At 44.0% G+C, this 23,196-nt stretch overlaps 1 protein-coding gene across 3 annotated transcripts in view; it reads right to left on the bottom strand.

The window, feature by feature from the left end:
• The window catches only part of LPP (LIM domain containing preferred translocation partner in lipoma), a 741,798-nt gene that overhangs the window by 339,810 nt on the left and 378,792 nt on the right, over nt 1–23,196 (bottom strand). Inside the window, exon 1 of one of the 3 annotated variants that reach the window (XM_069864454.1) lies at nt 2,839–2,902. The exons of 1 other annotated variant lie outside the window; for it this stretch is intronic. The gene's annotated coding sequence lies outside the window, so the exon portion shown is untranslated. Of the gene's footprint in view, nt 1–2,456; nt 2,583–2,838; nt 2,903–23,196 lie in introns of those variants that run through there. One more of the 3 variants, XM_069864455.1, reaches the window with a different exon arrangement.

Below are 23,196 nucleotides of genomic sequence, written 5' to 3'. Positions count from 1 at the left end.
TATTCAAGCACTGCATGCCTTTAAGAGGGACTGCTGGCAACATGGGACATGCATACGGCAAACATGCCCACGGCCTCAACAACACACGTGAGCAGGACGGACTTCTAAGAAAAGGGTTAAAAAAAATAAAAAAATTTAAAAAAACCCACCTCAAGTGCTCTCTCAGTACATAAGGAGCTCATTTTCATATTGCAGCAAACTCATAACATACCTACCCGCTACCAGACACCTCTTTGCAGCCAGGAGACCACCAAGAAGCCCATGTGCTCCAAACTGGCCCTCCAAGCACTGAGGTGGGAGAAGAGCCTACAAGGACCAGAGGACATCCAATGGCAGGATAACCCTCAGCACCATTGCTGACAAGGACTCAGCACTCCTACTGTCCTCAACCAGGTTCCCCCAGCCTGATAGCTTTTCATAGCAAGAGCCAGCACAAGCTGACTCAGGTGGAAAAAGAAAAACTGAAGAAAACAATTAAAGGAAAACCATATATAAAACTTGACAGTGAGAAGGCCCTAAGGCTCCATTAGCAGCACCAGCACCTTGCCAGAGCTGCATGGCAAGATTAGACACCGAGAGTAGGGGCTCACTGCCAGGTGGCCCCACAGCCACCACCACCCACACTGTCACCTGCTGACAGCTCATCCCACAGAAAAAACCTTCCAACAAAGGCTAAACAACCAAAAGAGGGGAATAACAGAGCTAATAAATTTAGGAGCAGTAAGATGACAGGTCATTGGTTGGGCAGGGGGAGATAGAGCTGGCCAATAGGCAGAGAGAAGTCTTCAACAGTAAATCTTTATCCACAGTTGAATATTTCCCCAGGGAAATCCCGTATTCCAGAGTATTATTTAATCTTGCCTGGGCCAGTCCTGCTGCAGCTAGGGTGGCGATAACGAGAAAGTCCCTCGCATCCCTAAACTGTGCTGCTGCACAGCGGGCTGGGCTACGAACAGGACAGTGAACAACATTTTCCAGAGCGTATGACTGGTAATGTACAGTTGAAATGCTGTGTCCTGTTTTCTGGCTCCAAGTGTACCTCTGCCTACCTACTATCCTGTATCTGTAATTGCTTGGTAAGCCAGCATCTGCTTTATCACCCAGCTCCTAAACATCCAGAGCCTCCCCACTCCTTCTCAGAAATCATTCCTGGAAAGCATAAGTACAAACTTTATAGGTAAGTGAGTCCAAGGAAGGAAATAAATTCCCAAACCTAGAGTGCTTCCACAAACTTCACACTTTCATGCAAGAACTTGCATTTCACATGGGTCAAAGCCACCTCAGTGCACAGGGGCCAAGGTCTCGGGGACGTGCAGGAAGAAACACCAGCAAGTTGGACCCTTCCTGCAGGCTGTTCAAACTTTTGTGCACCAATTGCCTAGCAAGAGAGGTTCCCAAGGAGGAACCCAGCTCAAAGACCCAAACAACTGGGCCAAAAAGCCAACTCCTACAGGCACAGCAAACAAACAAACTAATCAAAACAAAACAGAAGCCAACACTCATATGTTTTGCCAACAGGGCCAAACTGCACCTCAAGGTACAGCAAGTAGTGCAATTACAGCATGAGTTTCTCCATCAACACCTCCTACTATGGAGCACTGCCTATTCCCCAGCGCAGCCCCAGGGTGCGGAGAGTGCTCCGAACAATGGCAGCAATAAGGTTTGTCCGTTCAAATGGGGAGAGCAGGAGAAAGGGGGCAGAAAGAAAATATTCTGCTAAAAAAAAACTCTGTAAAAAAAAATTATTCCATAAAAAGAATTATTCCGTAAAATAAAAGGTTCTATTAAAAAAAAAGGTTCTATTAAAAAAAAAGGTTCTATTAAAAAAAAAGGTTCTATTAAAAAAAAAGGTTCTATTAAAAAAAAAGGTTCTATTAAAAAAAAAGGTTCTATTAAAAAAAAAGGTTCTATTAAAAAAAAAGGTTCTATTAAAAAAAAAGGTTCTATTAAAAAAAAAAGGTTCTATTAAAAAAAAAGTCTACCAAAAAAAAGTCTACTAAAAAAAAATGTTTCTACTTAAAAAAAATGTTTCTACTAAAAAAAATGTTTCTACTAAAAAAAATGTTTCTACTAAAAAAAATGTTTCTACTAAAAAAAATGTTTCTACTAAAAAAAATGTTTCTACTAAAAAAAGTTTCTATTAAAAAAAAAAGTTTCTATTTAAAAAAAAGTTTCTATTAAAAAAAAAGTTTCTATTAAAAAAAAAAGTTTCTATTAAAAAAAAAAGTTTCTATTAAAAAAAAAGTTTCTATTAAAAAAAAAAGTTTCTATTAAAAAAAAAAGTTTCTATTAAAAAAAAAAGTTTCTATTAAAAAAAAAAGTTTCTATTAAAAAAAGTTTCTATTAAAAAAAAAGTTTCTATTGAAAAAATACTAAAAATTCTATTAAAAAAACTTCTTTAAAAAAAAAAAAGGCGGAGGGTGACGTAAGAGTGTGGGAAACTTCTCTGTCCTTACCTGCTGGGGCAGGGGGGGCTCCCCTAGCGCACAACAAGCTGCGGGGATGGTTATTCCCCCCCCTCCCCCCGTGCCGAGGGGCGGCAGCGGCTGCACCTGCGCCCGGGAGGGAAGGGGGGGGGGGGATGGGGGAAGGTGAGCAGCGGGGCCGCCCGAGCAGCGGGGAAGCCCTCGCCCTCCCCCGCCCCGCGGCCGAGCTCGCCCCGCACCGGGCCGGGTCCCGGCCCCCCGCAGCCCCGGGCGGAGGGAGGAGCCACCGCCCCCCCCCCGCAACCCCGCGCTCCCCGCCCCGGCCCGGGGGCTGCAGCCGCCGCTCAGCCGCCTCGGCGGGCGGGCGGGCGGGCGGAGGGGGAAGGGGGCGAGTTATTATCTGCAACGATACCTCGAGGGGGGGAGGAGGCAGCGGAGGCGAGCGCGGCGGCGGCGGCGGCGGTGGGCGGAGGCGGCGGGGGGAGGCGGGGCCGGCGGCGGGGACGGGACCGGGACCGCCCCGCAGGCCCCGCCTCGCCGCCCCCCCCACCCCCCCAGCTCCGCAGCCCCCTCCCCCGGGCCTGCCGGCCCCTCCGCGGCCCCCCGCCTCCCTCCCCTTCCACCCCCTCCGCGCTTCTCGGCATCCCCCGCCCCGGCATCCCCCCCCCCCCGCCTCCCGGTCCCTCCAGCCCCGCCGCCCCCTCGGCCCTCACCTCCCCTGGGGCGGAGGCGGGGGGGGTGCCGGCGGCCCCCGGGCCCGGCGAGATGCCCCGAAACAATAAGCGAAAGCGGCGGGCGCTGCCTCCCGGCCCGCCGGGCTCCGCGCTGCCCGGGGCTGACGTCAGGAGCCCGAATTCCTGCCTTTCCCTGCAGGCGCATTTCTCCATGTAAGGGCCGGGGCCGCGCGGCGGGGGGGGGGCGGCGGCTACCGGGGCCTCGGGGGCTCCGACCCCAACAGCATCACCCCCCGCCGCCTCCCGGGGGGCGCAGAGACCCCGGAATGCGCCCTGCGGCTTGCGGGATTCGACTTCTCTACCCCATGAGGTTTTAGGTGCTTCTCCAACCAACTTTTTCTTTGTTTTTTTCTCCCCACCGGGGCCCATGGAAAGGTGTGGGGTGAAGTTAAAGATGCTCAGAGTTGCAAAGGAGCTGCCTGCTCGGAGAGTCAAAACAAAACCAGTCGAGTGTACTAACGAGAGGGGGAAGGGAAACTTAATTTCTGATTAGAATCATAGAATCGCTACGTGGGAAAGGACCCACTGGACCATCGAGTCCAACCATTCCCATCAATCACTAACCCATGTCCCTCAGCACCTCGTCCACCCGTCCCTTAAACCCCTCCAGGGAAGGGGACTCAACCCCCTCCCTGGGCAGCCTCTGCCAGGGACCCTTTCTGCGAAATATTTTTTTCCTGATTGCTTTCTGTTTGATTGGTTTGTGGCTATTCATAAGGGCTGCAATTAAAATAATTCCGATTTTGAGCGTGATTGTTTTTATAATGGAATGTTACCCTTTGAGTTGCCTGGAAGAGAAGGGGAAGACGTCGTGTTCAGGCCGTGGAAGGGAGAGTTGCCAGGCCTTACTCATTTGGAAAGCAATTTCTGCTTGAGTTTTTAAGCCCTTTAAATGTATTTCATCTTGACAATGAAGGTCTTTGCTGTGCGCTTTTAGAAGATGTTTACAATCTTATCCCATAACCAGCTTTAATGTCCACAGTCACCACTTGACACCCCCAGGAAGGAAAGTTAGCGTGTAAAAGACCCCAAAGAGGACAGTAATTGACTAAAAGCCTTCAGAAGCTGAGTAGAGGTGTTATCCAGCCTTCCCCCGGCCCTTCCCTGGCTGCCAAAGTGTCTAAAAGAAGCAAGTGTGTTCCCAGATGGACCCAGGCGCTCTTGCAGGTGGGAGACCCCAGGAGATACCACCCACCCCAACAGGCACCCCCTCCCCAGCAGGGGAAGCATGACGTATCCCAAATCCAGCCCTTGGGGAAAATCTCCAGTCTGTTGTTAATTTGGTGTCTAGCACTGTCCCCCCTGTGCCAGGAGTGCTAAATTCCTCCCCGGGGATGGAGAGAGCTATATCTGCACAAGCCTGTCAGTCACAGCCACAGACGTTTTCTAAGTACTATGACTATGACTAGAAATACTCTTGCCTTGTCCTAGCCACCTGCCCTGCGTTTAAACCCTGCTGAGATACCAAACCAAAGCAGAACAGTGGATGAGTCACCAGGGCCCCATGCCACAGGTGTACCTAGAGAGCCAATAGCACCCTGTCACCTTGTTCTGTTGTGAAAGACGTGGGCATGGCTGCTTTCTAAAGCACCAGTGGATGAGACCATAGCACCAGCACGAGCTGAGCAGCCAAACCCTTTGCCCAAGGCCCTGTAAACCTGGGTTCACCTCCGTCCCTCGAGGATCTACAGTTCAAACGTCTTCTTCCAGCTTTGCCCACCAGGCTCCAAGGTTGTGCTCCTTCATCATGCTCCAAGAACAGCTCGTGATGGTATTTTTCTGCCTCAGGGGTCAGGCAGTCATCATGAGAGACTTTCCATCACTGATATCTGTCAACCTCGATGTGGCAGGGCTCTCAGTGGAGTCCTGATACGCAATGTTCCAGAGAAGAGGGTTACAGGGGGATCGTTGTCTGTTTTCTTTTTCTACTCTGTTCAATCTTTCTAGCAAAACTGCGACAACCCTTGTGTTGCGCTAACTGGTATCTAGGGGAAGCATCTGAAAACGAAAAGAAACTGTTTGGCTCAAGATGAGAGACAAGTGTTCTCCATTTAGTATTTCAGAGAAAACCAGTGGTCAAATATTTTCCTTGTCCTGTATCCAACAATTATTGCTTCTTTATCCATCGAGCTCATGCAATTTTCCAGTCATGTTAACAGTAAGAGAAAATACTTCAGACATCCACAGCAGCCTCCTTTGAATGATCCCAAAAGTTTTAAGCTTCAAATGTGAGATAGTAACTACTGCTACCTCCATTTTACAGGTAGATGAACTGTGACTAATCCTCAGCAGCACAGCAGCAGAACTTTGATTTGCAGCCCATTACCCTTGTAACAGGCTGCCCAGAATGGTCACTGCCTTGTCAAGCACAGCGTGAATTGTCTATTTTTTTCAGTTTCCTATCAAAACCAATATCGTACACGTTGGAAATGAAAGTAGAAAATCCAGGGTGTTGAACCTGGTTGTGAAAATCTTCTCTTTGCCTGGAAAAAAAAAAACAACAAACCAAAGAACTGGCAACGTGCAATCATTCCTGTGGTAATATCTACCGCACCCTGCACCATAGCAGCAAAACGAAGTAAAGAGCAATGACTGAGATGCCTGACATTGCATAGGCCACTCAGGAGGCAGTAATACAGGAGTCAGCTTGGGCCAATATTAATTCAAGGAAATGAAGTTTTTTAGTGGTTAAGGTCCATGACTAGAAGCCTGGAAACCTGGCCTCTGTTCCTACTTTTCCTGTGTTGTATGACTTTAGATCAGTTGCTTCATCCCCTCCTGTCTGATTTTCAGAGTTTGGGTCTCTGCTTTTTGATGAAATTTCAGATATAAAAATCACAAAAAAATGAAAAGGAAGGGAAGAGCCCTTGGGAGGCCACAAGACTTCATCCCTCAGGCCATAACGCAGGAGCAGCATTGCCTAAACCATGCCTGTTGGAGGTTCACCTACCCTGCTTGTCAGGATATTTAGAGGATCCATTCCAGAGCTTTACAGGTAGAAAAACTTTCCTTATCTCTAACCTAAGTAATTTTTGCTGCAATTCAGCTCTTAATCAGATGAAGTTGTGGGGATCTGACGTATTCCCTCATGTAAGCAACAATTCCAGAACAACAGGAAAGTCGCCCACCTGGTGAACTAATCCTTCCATGACTGAAAGCCAGAGAGGATGGAAAATACACTAAGCTTGTGTTCTTGGGAGAGTTGCCACCTAATTTTCAGACAAAGATCAGATGCAATTAGCCTCAGATCAGCTCGAGACTCCTCTAGCCTTAACCGCAGCACTTTTCACCCACCTCACCATGAGGACACCCATTTCCATCAAGACATCAAGACACGGGTTGCAGCAGTGCACTTGACCCTTCGGTCTCCAAAGGGTATTCTTGGAAGCACATGCTACATCTGAGCTCACAGCAATATCATTCCAGTGGCACTGGGGAAGGAATGAGGAAACACCAGCATGCATACTAGGCCGACAAGAGAGAAAAGACTCAACCTGCAAATCTGAATTCATTTCCAAGCAGGGTGCATGTTCCTGATTTAGAGATACACACGTGCTTTCTTCCTAATGGAAGGAATCTAGGAACAACAGTGGGCCAAGCTTTGTCATTCCCCATTTTACACGTATGTTTTCATCCAGACAGGAATGCAAGGCATGTACTGGGCAAGCTTTAGTAAATCATAGATCACTGACAGTGATGGAGTCTGAGCCAGAACCCCAAGAGAATCTTTGCTGACGAGAAATACAATTTCCAGCAACCTCCTCAACTTTCCATGCCTGTATCATAGAAAGCAACCATCATCGAACCTCTCTGCATCTGTACACATCTTGGAGCTGCATGTGGTTCACCAAGTGCTTGGTTTGGCTGGCAGTTAGTTGTATCTAATTACATATAATTTTACTCGTGGCCACGGTGGGTTTTGAAGAGCTCAGGAAAGTGTAAAACTCCTTGCACCTATTTCAGGCTCTGCTCCATCCACTGTCCAGGCTGTAGCTGCCTGTGCTGTACCTTTGCCGCACTTAGAAGAAATGGTAAAGCTTTGTAAAACTGCTAAATCCCAACACTGAAAAGTGCAGTTGAGCAACGTGCCAGTATAGCGTACTTAATTTTAAGGAAAAACTTAAATCCAATTTGAGCCTAGAGAGATTTTAGCTTAGGTTTAAGCATTCTGTTCAACAGGGGTGGATTTAAGGATTGAAGTGTTTTGCTAGACTGGATCTTTGGTTAATGAGGAAGGAGGGTTGCAAGTGCCTAGAATAAAGAGATGCCTGGAGCTCTGTGGCCACAGGCAAGCCATAACTAGCACTACTCCATTTTTTTCTAATCAAATTTGATGGAATTAACAAATAGAATTGGTAAAGAAGTTGACAATTTCATTAAGAAACCTCACTCCCTGGGTCTCAGCTTAGTAGGGAAAAAATAGCAGGTTTGTATTATCTCATCAGAGTGATATGATATAATTAAAGCAGAAGCCACTATACTTTGTATTTTACACCATCTGGTATCTTGCATGGTATCTTGCTAATGGTAAATGTTTCATGTACCAGATTTCAGCACTGAAATCATGAGTGCTTTGTTTTACAGGAAGGTAATTGGTCAAATTCTTTATGGAGTCTACCCTGAAAAAACAAAGTACCCCGATCTTAGAAAAAATGTTTGCAATAGCAGATACTTTGGGGGACATTTTTGCATAGGCTCTGACCTCCCTGTTGAGAATCAAAGCAAAAGTATTGAATGCACTAAGCAGATGTCTTCTCCTAGTGACAGCAAGATGAGCAGAGACAGCTGGTAAGAACAACAACAACAAAAACACATCATCATTGCTGCTTTGGCTTAAAAAAATCTTGGATTTGTTGTCAAGGAAGAAAGCTATGTATGTAAGGAGCCAAGAAAGAGACAAATATTATTGAATCTGGTAGCATTTTAGTGAATCTGCTGGAAATAACTTAAGTAGGAAGAAAAACTGGATGCGCTCCATTGTTTATTAAGAAAGAATGCCTCTTCTTATTTCCACAGAGACCTATAGCCCGTATAGTCATTAACACATTGGCAAGATGTACATTTTAAATATGTTGCCTCACTCATCAGTCTTGTGGGCTCTTCTTCTAAAGTAAACAGAGTTACAGCACATAAAAATGTGCACAGCCACGTAAATATAATCTTGAAAAGCTAGCTAGAAATGCTAATTGTGAATTTCTTATGTAACTCCTTCAGTCAGGGTAGATGGGTGTAGTACAGAGACAGCTAGAAAGATCTGAAATATTAGGAAAAGAGGAGAACAGAAAATTAGATCCCCCTGGTGAAAAATAAGAGAAATAATTCGCAAACACAAATGCACCAAAAAAAAAAAAGAAAGAAAGAAAAAGAAAAGAAAATCAGAACAGCAATTCTGGATGAAAAACAGCCTGCGCTGTCGTGAAGAACAGATCCGAGAGGAGTTGTTTGACAAGACTGCAAACTAAGCCAGTGACCTTCTGGCCTCCCTGCACAGAGGTAATACTCTTTCTTTTGATGGTTTCATGTGAAAAATCTTGAACTTTCTGCTTGGCCCTTGGACAACTCCATTTCCCTGAGCTTTGGGCAGACTTGAGGGAAGAACTACAGGATTGATGGGAAGAGTTTAAGAAATCAAATGCTGGTCAGTCTGACTGATGCCAAAGATGAACATCTTGAGGAGGACATTCCAGGAGGAGTAGGTAGACCCAAATCCCATGCCATAAGATATTGCCCTGTGCAAAGGTCTGGATTTGCTGGCTCAGGAGATCTCTTCTATGGAGTGCTTCAAAATCTCTAGCTGTCTCCTACAGAGGTCCTAAGTAGTTTAAAACCTCAAAGAAGCAACAAGTTTAAGAAGGTATAAAGGATGAGAATTGAGGGGTGTGACAAATTGGACAGACCAGCTTGTAAACAGAAGACAATGAAGAAAAAAGGAGAGGACACGGCTGCTGGGTCTCCAGTTCTTGGCTCCCAGCTTTGCCTATTCTCAACTACGTGATTAGGCAGTTTGTGTGTCATCATTCTCTTCATAGGAAGCGGAGGTTAAGACTTCTGCTCTGCAGCAGAGCAGATGTGGGACTTGGGAAAGTCACAGACTGAGCTAAGCTGGAAACAGCTTCACCATTTGCCAATATCATGGTGAGTCTGGAAGATTTCCCATCTCTACTGTGACAAAAACTAGACTTTTCTACATTTTGGAGGACTTTTCTTCCTTGTAATAAAAGACAAAAAGCATGCAATGAAAAACAAATCACAGTGTCAGAACCGAATGAGAACAGGGCACTGTTCTGCCTGCTTAAGTTTTCCATCTTGCCAACTTCAGTTCCAAGACCTGACCTGCAGTCTCCCAGTCATCCCAGGAATGACCGTGCCAGGATGGAGGATCATTTTGGCCAGAAATTCCATGCTGATTCCAAGAAAACTTTTCCTAGAGTGTCTTAGTGGAATGGATACGCTCCCACATGCACAACATGAAAGGAATCATGTCTGACAAATAAACATTTTCTAATGAAAAATATTTATCCAGCATGTTCCTCCCCAGTGACCCTGGAGCTTTGTGCCTCAGTGTGCCATCTATAAACAGAGACAACAGCCCTTCTCAGCATCTGGGAGAATACATTTGGATAATACAGTGATGGACTCACTACAACCATTAGTTACCCTAAAAGCTCTGTATACATCATAGCACATAATTATACACTGAATCAAGAATTTTTATAGACTCATTTTAATTCATGTGTTTGACCTTGGCCAATAGCATCTCTGCCTACAATCTGCTCCATTCCTCTGTAGGACAGAGAAGCGATGCAGGACACCCCAGCAGCCCTGGGCTCAGCCATCCCCACATGCACATTTCCTTACACCGTCAGGAATTTGGATCACTGAGGAGCCAGCCTAACCTTGTTGCCAGTGAGGTGACAGATCCCTGGCACTGGAGATGAGCTTGAGCGGCTCACGAGCCGCTTGCGGCTGGAGAGGAATGTCTGCAGAGAGCAAAACCAGATTGCTCATACATCTTTTCCAAATTGCTCGCCTCTATTCTTGCAGACAATTTAAGAGTCAACGTGCACGGGGAATCACAGAATCACCAGGAAAAGACCTCTTGGATCATCGAGTCCAACCATTCCTATCAACTACTAAACCATGTCCCTGAGCACTTCATCCACCTGTCTTTTAAACACCTCCACGGATGGTGACTCAACCACCTCTCTGGGCAGCCTGTTCCAGTGCCCAATGACCCTTTCTGTGAAATTTTTTTTTCTGATGTTCCCTGGCACAGCTTGAGGTGATTCCTCCTTGTCCTGTCCCCTGTCACTTGGGAGAACCATCTTCCCCCTGGTTTCAGAACAATAACCTGAGAACATTAAGTATGTGCTCAGATGTTACAAGCCGGCTGCACTGGAGAAATCATAGGATCTCACTGGTGACTTGACAAGTAGATAAGATGTCAGAACCACCTAAACTTATCCTTTCCTCACTCACAGAACATTTACTTCAGTTACTTGTTTGATGCTGTAGACCCACCACAGCCATCACAGCTGCAGGAGCGTGGCAGTTGTCTGAGCGATGGCTGGCACTCCAAACTGAACTCATGAATACGAAGCAATAAACTTACAAGCACTTGTTCTGCATAGAGCTTGTAGAAAGGAGCAAATGGGTTCAAAACCTCAAGGAAGCTGACAGTTTGACATCACATGTATTTTTCAGGCCCAAAACTACCACAAGGGCAAAGAAAAAAGTTTTCAGTCGGCACTGGAATTTTCCTGCCCACATTTCAGCCACTCAGTTCCAGTGTTTGTAGAACTTCTGGACACCCATCTCAAGTATTCCACATCTCACCTTTCCTTAGTGTAGGCTGAAAAATGTCACTTTTCTCCATTATTAAATCAAAAGCTGGCTACACCCACACGTCAGCTGTTTACCACCCTCTGTTCCTTCCCTTTGAGCAGCTGACCAAGGCTAAGGAACCATGTCCTTGAAGTATTTGTTTTATTTAGCATTACAGAGAAGGAGGGTTTAAGGGAACAAGTAACCTAAGAATATAACCATTCTCACCCTATCTTATTACAATCAGAGAGATCAGCTTGCATCTTCACTCATGGGAACACAGCAGAACCAGCCAAGTGAACTCTTCGAATGTTCAAGACTTCATCTGGGCTCTCTCCTGCTCTGCCTTTGTCCTAAACAGACTTGTTCCAGCACCTGCCAATTAAGGCCTTTCACTCATGCTTTACCTTCAGGTAGGAACAACAAGCTACTTGGCTTTGCTTTAGCCATGTCAGCAATGCTTCAGAGATGCCTAGATGAGGCAGCCAGTCTGCATACGTGGCAGCAAGGTGCTGATGGAGGAGCTGAATGTCACAAAGCACCAGGGCTTTGTCACAGCCACCCAGAGTGTTGCACCACATGACACTGTTGGTGTTGAACACCAACTGCAAGCTCTGCACAAGGCTCTGGAACTGGTACACACCCTACATCAACCTCACCCCAGGATGAGACACACATGCAAACAAGAAAAATAGGGCCCTAGCCCCTTCCTGTGATTAGATCATTATAATGGGTAAATATTTTCCTAGATAGAGAGCAGAGATAAAGGACTCCTTATGTCTGAAATGGAATTTGAACCAGACTCTGAAGTGTTATCCTTACCTTGTAGTTCTTGGTAACGCGTTTTTACCAAATGAATGCCTTTTTCCCCAAAATAAATAGGAAATTAAATTGGAACTTGTTAATAGCTAAAGATGAACATGTGGATCTCACATAATAATTTTTTTTATTATTAATACCAAGAACAGCATAAGAACTGCAGCTCAGTTTTAGTCTATAGTTAAATTGTTCACTGGCAAATATACAGAATGGATTTAGTAACAGGTACCCTTGGTTAATTCCCAGAGGATATTATAACTATACCATTCAGTCTAAATATTTACTAAGGAGTAGGGAAAACTGTCTCGGTGGTAAAGGCAGAGACCTAGAGACTGGCTTAGTGAAGTCTTTTTAATAAAAGCCTGTTGCTGCACAGAAAAATGATTGTGATTTTTTTTTTTTAATGAAAACCAGTGCTCTCATACTATACCAACTGGTGATTAATCATTCCCTACTCCTTTTCTCTGCATTATTCATGATTTTTTGACCTCTGCTCTATCCTCTTCCTTGGTGTTCCAATCTCATTTTGAGCTTTCTCAGGGTTTGGGGACTTTGTATCAGAGAGGCTGGTTTATAAGGTTGTCTTTGAGGAACAAGTCTGACTTAAATCTCACATAATATCCAAGAATGTTCTCTGGTATTTGACCTCTTTGTGGCTGAAACAATATTCTTCAGACACAAAAACCTTGTAACAGGCACCTGTGGAGTTTTCAAACAAAGAGGCTCAGCGTTCCTTGATGCACTCTTCGTTAACTGCTCCCACATTTGACTGCTTTGTAGTTATGCTTGTAAAATGTGCGATGGGGTTACACATGGGGAAAAAAAATAATTCTAAAAAAATCACATTTCAGAATAGGAGGGGATTTATGGGAGCTGCAAGACAAAGAAAAACCCACCTTTCTTTCTTTCTTCATTGTTGTTTTTGGAAAGCAGCCATCAAAGTTTCCTTGTCAGTAATACAGGGATATGTAAATAGAACAAAGAGCTTCCTTGCACTGAGGCTCATTATATAACCCCAGCGCAGTCACGGTGAGTCTTTGCAGGCAGTTCCCTTGAACTTTGCATCCCGCTCCTCCTGAGAACAGTCCTGCATGCCAGCTCGAACAGATGTGGTTTCCTTTAGGAAAGGTTTTCTGTTAGGGTCATTCTGACTTCCCTTTCAGAGCTTGCCAGCCTCATGTGCTCTTTGCTCAAGGGGATTACTGTGGTGGCCACTAACTCCATGTGCTACTGTTAAGCTTCTCCTCACCTGCTGGCTGAGCTGAATGAACTCTGAAATCTCTGTTCCACAGAAAAATCTGACATTTCATGTTTTCCTGAATCAAACCGGAAAGTTGTAATTTCCTTTGAACCCAAATTCTGAGAAACGTCATTTCAAAAAGAGCAAAATGGCCTCACTGCAGCCTTTTGTTCTGGTGTTACCTACAGGGTTTTATATGAAAATTAAGCTAGGTTAAAATGTGTTATATTCCAAGTGATCCTAAATGCACTCAGGCAGCACCCACAGTTCCCAAAGGCATCCAGGGAGCCACGGAGTCTGCCGAGGGTGTTCTGCCAGAGAGATGAAGTAAGAAAACACGTCTGGAGATGCAACGCTGAGCCTGATGAGGTTTTGTCTCACCCCATGTACTTATTCTAGTATTGTCACCGCTTCAATTCTACCAGTGCGCTTATTTACTTTTAGTTTAAGAGCATTTAAATTCTTATTTTCCAACCTCACTGAAAGCAAAGACTTTTACTATATCTCACCGAGGATATAACTCAAATACAATGGTTCGCACAAGCCTAGCATGATATTTCCAAAATTTTGAGTGTATATCAAATTATATTAATTTAAAAGAATGCGGCTCTAAGAAGTTTTAACTGATTCAGAGCACAAGGCTGTGCAGTCCCTTTTATTTAAGTCTCAGTACAGCTGTTTTTTTCAGCTCTGATTGGTTGGAAAATTTGTTTAAATGAATGAGAATAAGACATCCTACAGCTGATAAAGAGCATCAAATGTAAAATTTCACACTGGTTGAACTAAGCTGAGATAAATTTTTGTGTAGGCAGCTCTGAAGCAGCAACAATATAGCAGGAAAAGCAGTCCTACCCTGTGAACAAATGAGAAAAAATCCCCAAAGAAAACAATGGAGGAAAAGCTTCTGCTACCTGGCCTTGATGGAAAAAAAAAAAAAGATATTCATAAAAAAGGAAAAAAAGAGAGGTAGGAAAGAAACAAATGCACTTCAAGACTGAAATCTCATCAAACTCAAAATCAGTGTAACTCACACATTGCAACATTTTGCAGATCAAATAGACACAAAGCTGTTCCTTCACCCAAAAACCAAACACAGAAGTCATGGAAACCCATCATGCCAATTCTGTGGCTGCCTTCCGGGGCAGAATCTCTTTAAATGTCAATGTTCCCTTTGTTCTATGCACCCTTTATAATGAGTCTATCATCTGTTTAGTAAAAGATCCAATGAAATATGTAATAAGGTTATCTCACCATCTCTCTCTATTGTAAAGCTATATCACCTCTTCCACCCATTAATTATTGTCTTCCATTTCCCATGTCAGGTCTAAATTAGAAAATAGGGACTGGAGACTTACAAGCTTAACAACTTAACATATATCAGCTAAGCTATAGTAGCTCTCCATGTTCTCCTTCTTAGCTCATGATAAACAAAACCAGTGTGACTTTGTGGTGCATGGGCTTGCAGTCTATGCAGTTTAGCTTAACCTTCTTTTATTGTCAGCTAAGCTGACAGTGATAGTTACCATGGTTCAGCTGATGTTCAATCCTCATATTGCAAGACTTTGCCTTAAAATCTCGGGAGCAAAGCTCAACCGTTATAACTATCTGGAAAGCTACAGTGATTTATGTGCTGTCAAAATACACTAAAAAAAAAAAAAAGGGCAGAAGAATTACATGATTATTGGCCAGTGCCTCTTGGTTTGCAGTTTTTCAAGCATGAACTGTATGAAGAAGTGAAGCAATCTGTTTCTGAAGCGCAAACAGGGAAAAGTTCTATGAGCCTTCTAGCAATTTCAGGCAAATACATCACAGAAGCAGCATGCTTAGCTTTTTTACTGTGCATCCATCTGAGGTTTCCAGTAAGATTTCCTTGATATATAGTAAGAGTCAAAACTCTAATCTGTTTTAACTCTTTTTTATTGTCTCTGCAGCACTAACTCTGAAAAATGGCCTTGTACCCAAAGAACTGCACACTGTCCATGTAGGGAAGCTGTTAAAATAAATGCATTACATAAAAATATTGCAGAGGAACTCCGCTCTGAGGGTCTTGGAGCTACAACATATAGATATAAAACAGAACAGCTAAAGTATGAAAGGAGGTCATACTCCAAGAAGAAGGGAAGTCCCCTGTCTGGCAGTTGCTGCACATGATCTCCAAAAACAACAGTTTCTACTCTTCTTTCTCAGGACTACAGTGTTATAATAAATGACTCTTCTCATATTAATGTCCTTCTGCCTTCCTTCTTGCTGACCTCAATACACACCGAGCTGATACATAAAGTTTCTTCTTTTGCTGTATTTGAGTGCTTTCTGGAGACCCTATTTGTGCTGTTCTGCCTGCAAGACATCTGGCTGATTTACAGAGACTACGACGCAGTTGAGTGCTGTGTTGGCCACCCTGCCTGAATATTGTATTTCCTACACACTCTGTTCCTATCTCTGCCCATGCCGTGATCTGATTTTAGATAGTCTGTATGTTGTTCAAAGAAAAGAATGTACTTTCTGCCTCTCAGAAAAGCTTCTGAGATCCTCAGGAGTAAAAATGTGCTTTTCCACCTGTCTTCCTTGCAAAGCAGTGATATCAGTCTAGACACTGACTGGGGAAATTCAAGCAAAGAATAATGTGCAAATGAGAATATGATTTGGTAGTGGGAAAAAACAGGCAAATACCAAGTGCCTCTAAAGGTTGAATCACAGACAAGATGGGGAAAAGATCTAAGACTGCAGAAGATGATGGGGGAGCTCAGCTTGGCATTTCTCTCTTTATTCCAGCAGGATACAGAGATTCCACTCTCATGACATCACGGCATCATCTCGCCTCATCAGTGCCTCGTGACACAATCCTTCTATGTAGTGCTGAGTCAGCATCACTGTGCGATCTCCTCTTGGCCGTGCAAGATGGGGAGAAAGACTGCATAATTGTAGAAAGCTGTGACCAGCCTCGTAAGAGAGCCCCAAAGGGACTGAAAACCTCAGGATCATCTCATGAACGCTCCTTCTGGGAAATAACATGGGCTTAGAAAATTCTTCTGTGGAGTAACACAGCACTGTGCTGTGAAAGAGTTCTCACAGCAGATGGAAGAGTAACTAATATTGTGGGTTGAAATGAAGGACCGGGGAACACCTGCACTTAGCTCCTAGAGCTCCAAAAGAAGCTATAAGGTACATTTTCCCTGTAACCAACAGGCACAGTTGGTTCTGCCTACTGTGCTCTTCTAGAGGCGTGAAGCTGAGAGAATACTTAGAATCATAGAATCATAGAATAACCAGGTTGGAAGACACCCACCGGATCATCGAGTCCAACCATTCCTATCAAACACTAAACCATGTCCCTTAGCACCTCGTCCACCCATGCCTTAAACACCTCCAGGGAAGGTGACTCAACCACCTCCCTGGGCAGCCTCTGCCAGTGCCCAATGACCCTTTCTGTGAAAAGCTTCTTAAAGCATCTCTTCTTAAAGCATCTCACACAGCATGGAGTACTAACCCTTTGCTTCTCCAGCAAACAAAAACTTTTTCCTATTTTGACAAAAAACAAATGGAAATAATCTAAACTGTTCATACAAGGGTCAACTACAAGCTGCAATGTAAAGAGCAGCTTTATGTTAGAAGAAACCCAGGCACATAAAGATTAAAATATTGGGCCACTACCTCTAGTCAGATCTTAGACAATACCTGAGGCATGAAACACAACCCTAAAAGTGTTTCATGCTGCACCTAAGTAAGCAATTCTGTTCAACAGAGCCAGGAGGAAGAAATTCTCCTGGAAGCACCAGGTCCAGAGGCCAGGAGGCTCTTGTCGTATTTGCACATACTAGTCCCTCTTGTTGGAGGATTTAGGTCACAAGAGCATAGGAAAGGCAGCTTTGAATCACCTGGTTCTTGCACATGTTGCCTACACATTGTGCAAAGGTTTCTGAACTCAGCCTCCTTTCAAGGCACACCTTTTGTTTGTTACTTTCTCTTAGGGCTTTTTCGCAACCCCATCCACTGCCAACATAAACAAGGTTGCAACATCTTCCTTCAATCTGTCTTGCTCTGCCATGCTTTAAATGTCAACTAGCAACACAGCATTGTTCACTTGCTTAATTGGGCAAAATACCTGCTATTGCAACCCTGTCTCTTGATTCCCTTCAGGAGAAAGTTTCTTGGGAATAGTGGCAGAACCTGCAGGTTTGTCTTAGTCCTGTTGATACCAGATACTAGGAGTCTTGTCAAGGTAGGACATGTAGTTGGCTTTGCTGAGCAGCCGTCAAGTATCCGTAAGACGCTGGGGAAGGTTAGGAAGCGTGATTACTGAGGATCACAATGTTTAGTAGAAGTTGTTTCCGCAGTTGCGGTGCTTTCTACTCCTAAGCGCATCCTCTGTGGAGTGTACCCTGTGCATCAGGTGCAGGGGAAAGAAGATGCTGCCATTTGAATGGCTTTTCTCAGCTTATGTGAAACAAATTGTGGGACTTCATTCCATTCCAAATAATTGGGGTAACTGGGTTAGATCACCTCTCACTAAAGCAACACAACAACAAATGCTCTGTGAACAGTGTCTGTAAGCAGGCAGGAGGCACGATCATCCTGGAGAACCTCTTACCCCAAGTCTTGTCCACACTAGAAAGCAGATGTATAATGCACTGCCCAGAGGATATGTAGCAAGCCCAGGAAAACGGAAGGTTGTATGATACCTATGCTCAGTCAATCCACGCAGCCATTACAGCTGAGAGATTAGCACGGCTGCCCCAGGACTCCTCACGTATGGTGTGCAATAAATGTTTACATCTGTCCCTGTTTTTGGCATGGCCATCTGCTTGCTCAGATGGAGCTGTTCTGTGTGTAGGATGGGACAACATCCTGTTATGCTCTTACTCGATGGGCACACTCACCATACTGGACCGTCATTAGCTACTGGAGCCTCTGCCCAGCCTGGGATGCCAAAAGCCAGGCTGTGGGTGGTGCTGCTCACTGGCTGGAGGCGGTTGCTTTTATCAGCAACCTTGATCATGGAGGTTTTCTCTTATTTCATTCTCTAGCTTCCTTCATCCTTGGATTTGCATAAAATCCTGGGTTAGGACTAATCTAATCCGAGGGTGAGAACATTGCATCAAGCCCAGCAAATTCTCCATTCTGGACTGGGTTTTGACTGGGTGTGTTAGCACTGGAAACAGAACTGTGCAGGCACAAATGATGGCTTGAGCTTTCCTTAGTAAAGGAGGTGCCTCACTTTGTATCTCATTTAAACTCCTGTGTGATGAGCTGGATTGCAGTGGCAACTCCCAGTCAAGTCTCTTTGTTTACAACCTTTATTGCCACAGAAGCCAGGTGCTTTCCATGTTCACCTCTGATGGCTGAAATGAGAAGCATGTCCAGCCCCTAGGGCTTGCCAACAGCTATTGACTAATAAGGGCACATTGTTCTTAGTGACAGAACGTAGCATCTTGCTTTATCTATACATTCCCCAGCAGGCAGCAGCAGTGGAGAAATAGAGATGTCTCATTGCATAGGTAACAGTATGAATTCAAGTCTCTCTCTGGTCATACAGCCAGGTGGATGCCCCTGGCTGTAAATGTACTCACAGTTCAAGAGTTTAAAGATAACAGGCTGCAATATCTGCCATTACACCTTCTAAGGGGTGGTTCACTATGGACAGTGTCTGATTGGCTTTTCCACACACCCCTGGATTAAATCTATGTAACATGTTTGGGGGAGTGAGAGTGATAATCCAAGCAGGGTTCAGAACCACTCCTATGGTTTCTGGGTAAAAAGGACAGGGCAGAGTCCATAAGATATCTAGTATCTGATATAAGAACCGTGGTCTATACTGCTTACATCTCCATCACCACAGTGTGGCCAAGAAAATGGCTCAGACTCATGTTTTTCCTCTAAGTGCCAGTTTCACTTACTTCAAGAACAATTTGGCATCCCAACCTGGAGCTGTTTTTATAAAGTATGGACACAGGCATGTAGCATTGCAGGATGTAATATGAATATAAGGTTGTGAATGACATGGGGCTACAGCCTGCCCTGTGGCCCCAGATGTCTCAAGACGGTACTGACCTACTGTTATTCATAAATAGTCTTGTTACAATATAAAAAGATATACTTTCTGCTAAAAATGGCGTGCTCCACTTGCCAACTAGATGCAATCTAGATCTGTCTCTGTTGCTGCAGTATCCTGTGCCCAGCAAGCCTAGCACTAAAAAACTCTGAAGACAGAACTAAGTGACCAGCTGAAGAGTGCTAATTGGGTCAGAGGTGCATGTATGTGCAAGGAAATCACCAGTCTACTCCCACGAACCATCCTCCAGCTCACAGCTGGACCAAAGGGGTATGTGCTTGGCATTGCTATCCCTTTGCCTGGGAATGTCATTATTTCAGGTATTATAGCGTATGCAGGCTCAACCAAGATGTCCCATCATGAAAGTAAATGTGCAGTTATTGTGACTGGCGAAAACTCAAGATCTTTGTTTTGTATTAGTCATACTCAAAAGCCAAGAGTTCCTGCTTAGAACGTCCAAGAAGCTAAATACCCCATACTTAATGATACCCCATACATAATCATAGAATCATAGAATCATAGAATAACCGGGTTGGAAGAGACCCACCGGATCATCGAGTCCAACCATTCCTATCAAAATGACTTCACTTCAAACCCCATTATAAAATCACAGCCGAGATAATGATAATGATAAGAGAATAATAATAATTAATATAATATAAGAGAATAATATAATAATATAATATAATAATAATATAATATAAGAGAATAATAATAATTAATGATAAGAGAAAAAAAAATGGAGGTTGTGTTTTTTTTTTAAAAAAAGCTTTATATTTTACTCTTAATACCAGACACCACGCGATTGTGATAGGAGCTATCCCACCTCGATACTGAGAGTGGTTTTCTGTATATGCTGTCCGTAGGCAGTTTACTCCATTGAAAAGTTTTCTTTTTTGTTTGGAGATGTTTTTGTCCTGATGACAATTCTAGGTCACGCCAAACCTCCACGTGAACATCTCAGTTACCCAGCTGCAGCCCCACCTTTCTCCAAAGAAACACTGAGAGCATTCCTCCCCCTTGCAGACAAAGACAGCAAGCTCTTTGCCCAGAATAACAGAGCAGCCTGGCTTTTCTGGTAGCAAATACCTATTCATGTAATTACCCAAAGTACAAAACATGTTGGTGACAAATCTTTTCCCTTTTTTCTTCTTTCCATGGGGAAGGGCATTGTTTTCTACACAAATTTCTTACCAGTAAAAGTGGGTTTTATCTTTTTCCCTTCTGTGTTTTATAAAAATGCATTACCATGTAAAGGGTGTTAAAGTGTTGTTGAGCCTAGATGATGGTGGGAGGCTGGCGTTTTGCTGTTCCTTCTGCAAAGCTAGTTCATGGAGTTGGGTCCCAAGTTCTTGGCTATATCTTGCACTGGGGATTTGTTAGCTTAGCGTAGCAAGCCTGCCCCACACCACACAGTCTTGTAAGAGTACGTAAATCAATCAAATTAAGAGAGGAGTTTGACGGTCTGACAGTTGTAGTGAAATGACTGCATATGACAATAAATAAAGAATATGTATCAGCGCTGTCCCTCTGAGAATCAGGCTAGAAGTAACTGAACTTTTCTAAAGCCATTTATAAAGTCATCTACATTTAGATAAACTGAGTAATTGAGATTTTTGTGTCGGCATACATATAAAATAAAGGTAAGAGTCCAAACTCTCATTTCTTACTTCAGACTCCTAGATGCAAACCTTCCTTCTCCAGGAGGACAAAAAGAGAAGTTGGCTCTGGAAAATACAGTCAATGTTTACATTTTATTGAACCATTAGACGTTGCTGTTGGCCACAGCACGACAACAGTGCAGCAAAGAGAACCTTTCATTTGCCTGTGCTTGGCAGAAAGTGTTGTTCTTTGGTTACTCAGCTGAAGTTGACAAGTTGCCCAGTATTTTTATTATCAGGTTGTCAGCTCAATCTCACTGCTGCCCTCTTAATTTATTATTTTGCATTTCAAAATCACAGGTGTGACTCATTGCACAGCCAGAGGTTATAATGAAGTATCCCACTCATCTTTTAGCTCACCCTTTTTTCAAGACAATGCCGATTGCAGAAGGTTTCTGAGGAGGTGAGAGGGTTGCAAAAGAGCCAAAGACTCCTCTTTTATCTAACCAACGTGTGGGCAGTGAAACTACTTGATACGAAACCAGCTGGGTGCAAAGGTGGGCATGGAGGTTCATTTGTCGTAATGGTAAGGGTTGAAACTCAGAAAATAGAGCACCTGTAACTGGAGGTAGGCACCCAAACTTAAATTACCTCACCCTGAGGATTAGGTCAAAGAGGGTAACATATTTCCTCCACACTTCTGTTTCCAGCAGGACAGAAGATGAAAACCAAGCAGCCAGTTACTTTTCAGTTAAAAATTCCTATTATCTGCATCTTATGATATAACTTGGGAAGTGACTCTGAGTGCAAGCTTTTGAGGTATTTATTCTGACATCGTTGTGCAAATAAGAACCTTGTTGCATTAGAGTTTTTGAACTATAAAAATATATTTCCTAGCATAAAATGCTGCATCATATATATTTCTCCTAGGAGCATCTGAAGCAGGGTACTGGGGAAAAGGAAGACAAAACACAGTTCTATTGGAAAGAGCGTCTTGCTACCGACTATGAAAATGATGTGGAAACAATGCAGTAAATTAAGGGTTTATCTGTATGGCAAACTGATGGGAATGCTTCCTATTATCAACAGTTAATGCTAAGTAGTGGAAGAGACCCTTTTATCCCAGAAGAAGAGCATACAAATCTAGAGGTCTTTTAATTGGCTTCTACATGTAGCTGGCCCTGAAGCAGAGATGCTGGGCTCATGCTACAGGAAAACAAATTGCATAAACTTGAGAAAGTATAAATATAATTTGTTCTTTAAAGAAGGAGCTTCTAAAGTCACTCTACACAGCGTCCTGGTAAGTCTTATCTCCTGTCCCAGAGGAAAGATGCACGTCCTACTCTGGAGCAGGGGCAGAGCTATTGGGACACTAGGGTTCTTGAGAGCTCTAACATGGAGCTGTGGCAACTCCAAAAGTCCACCTAGTCCACTTTGTCTCACTGTAGGGTGGGGAGGACGTGGCTTGAAGGCTGTCCAGTGGCAACAGAAAAAACTACACTAAGAGCACTTGTTCAGCTCTGCCATACCCTATTTCTGTAAAGCGTAGAATAATAGCTACCCAGCAAGCTGAGACATGCTTTACCAGCATCAACAGAGTTGTGCTTCAGAGCATCCCTCGAGGTAGCAGAGAATTATCCCCATTTTATAAATGAAGTAACTCAGGTATAAGGATTAAAGCCAAAATGTTCCAACCTGGTTGCCTGCTGCTAGGTACCTACACCCATATTTACGCAACACGTGGCCTGATCTTCAGAAGGGCAGGGCAATGAAAATTTTAGCCTGAGGGATTTGTTCACACAGTTTACTGGTAACAACGCCCAGGATGGAAGCCTGATCTCTGCTACCTGTCTTACACCTTAACCCCTAAAAACATCCTTTCTGCCACTAGCCAACAGTTGGAAAACGTTCCTGCTATCTCCATTCACCACACAAGAGCTCAGAATGAGCAATGCAGACTCTGCCTACGTGCTCACAGCTAGAGACTTTTAAAGAGCAGCAGCAAGAGTAAAACTGGTGCAATTTCTTTGCTTCCCTCACAGCTCTTCAGATCTCAGGCAGCTTTGCTTGACTTGCAGTGCTTTGCTAAATCAGCAAGTCTGGTGTGCAAACCTCTGTTCTGCCTCGCACATGGCATCCTCCTGCCCCACATCCTGCTCAGACCACCTCGACTTGCAGAGAACAGGTCTGGTGTAGAACCAGTAACAGGCCACTGGAAGAAGATAGATGCCACATAGATGTCTGAACATAGATGTCTGAACTGATCAAACCCACTAGCATTAACATAAGTGACACAATCCCAGTGACTCTGCAGCTCTCCTGCGCTCTCTGTGTGGGCCTTAAATGAGTTTCAAACTGTGCTCTGGTTTATGGGAAAGTCCTGAGAACCAAGAAAATTTGTAAAAAAAACTCCTTTCATACCAACAACCAGCAAAACCCAGGAGGGAGAACACTTGCTGGCTGGCTATAATTGAGCTTTACAAGTGTCCCTGCTAAAATCATC

This window comes from Phaenicophaeus curvirostris, chromosome 10 (assembly GCF_032191515.1).
Source record: "Phaenicophaeus curvirostris isolate KB17595 chromosome 10, BPBGC_Pcur_1.0, whole genome shotgun sequence".
NCBI lineage: Eukaryota > Metazoa > Chordata > Aves > Cuculiformes > Cuculidae > Phaenicophaeus > Phaenicophaeus curvirostris.
Note: the sequence above shows the minus strand (reverse complement) of the source record. Positions and strands in the feature narration are given on the sequence as shown.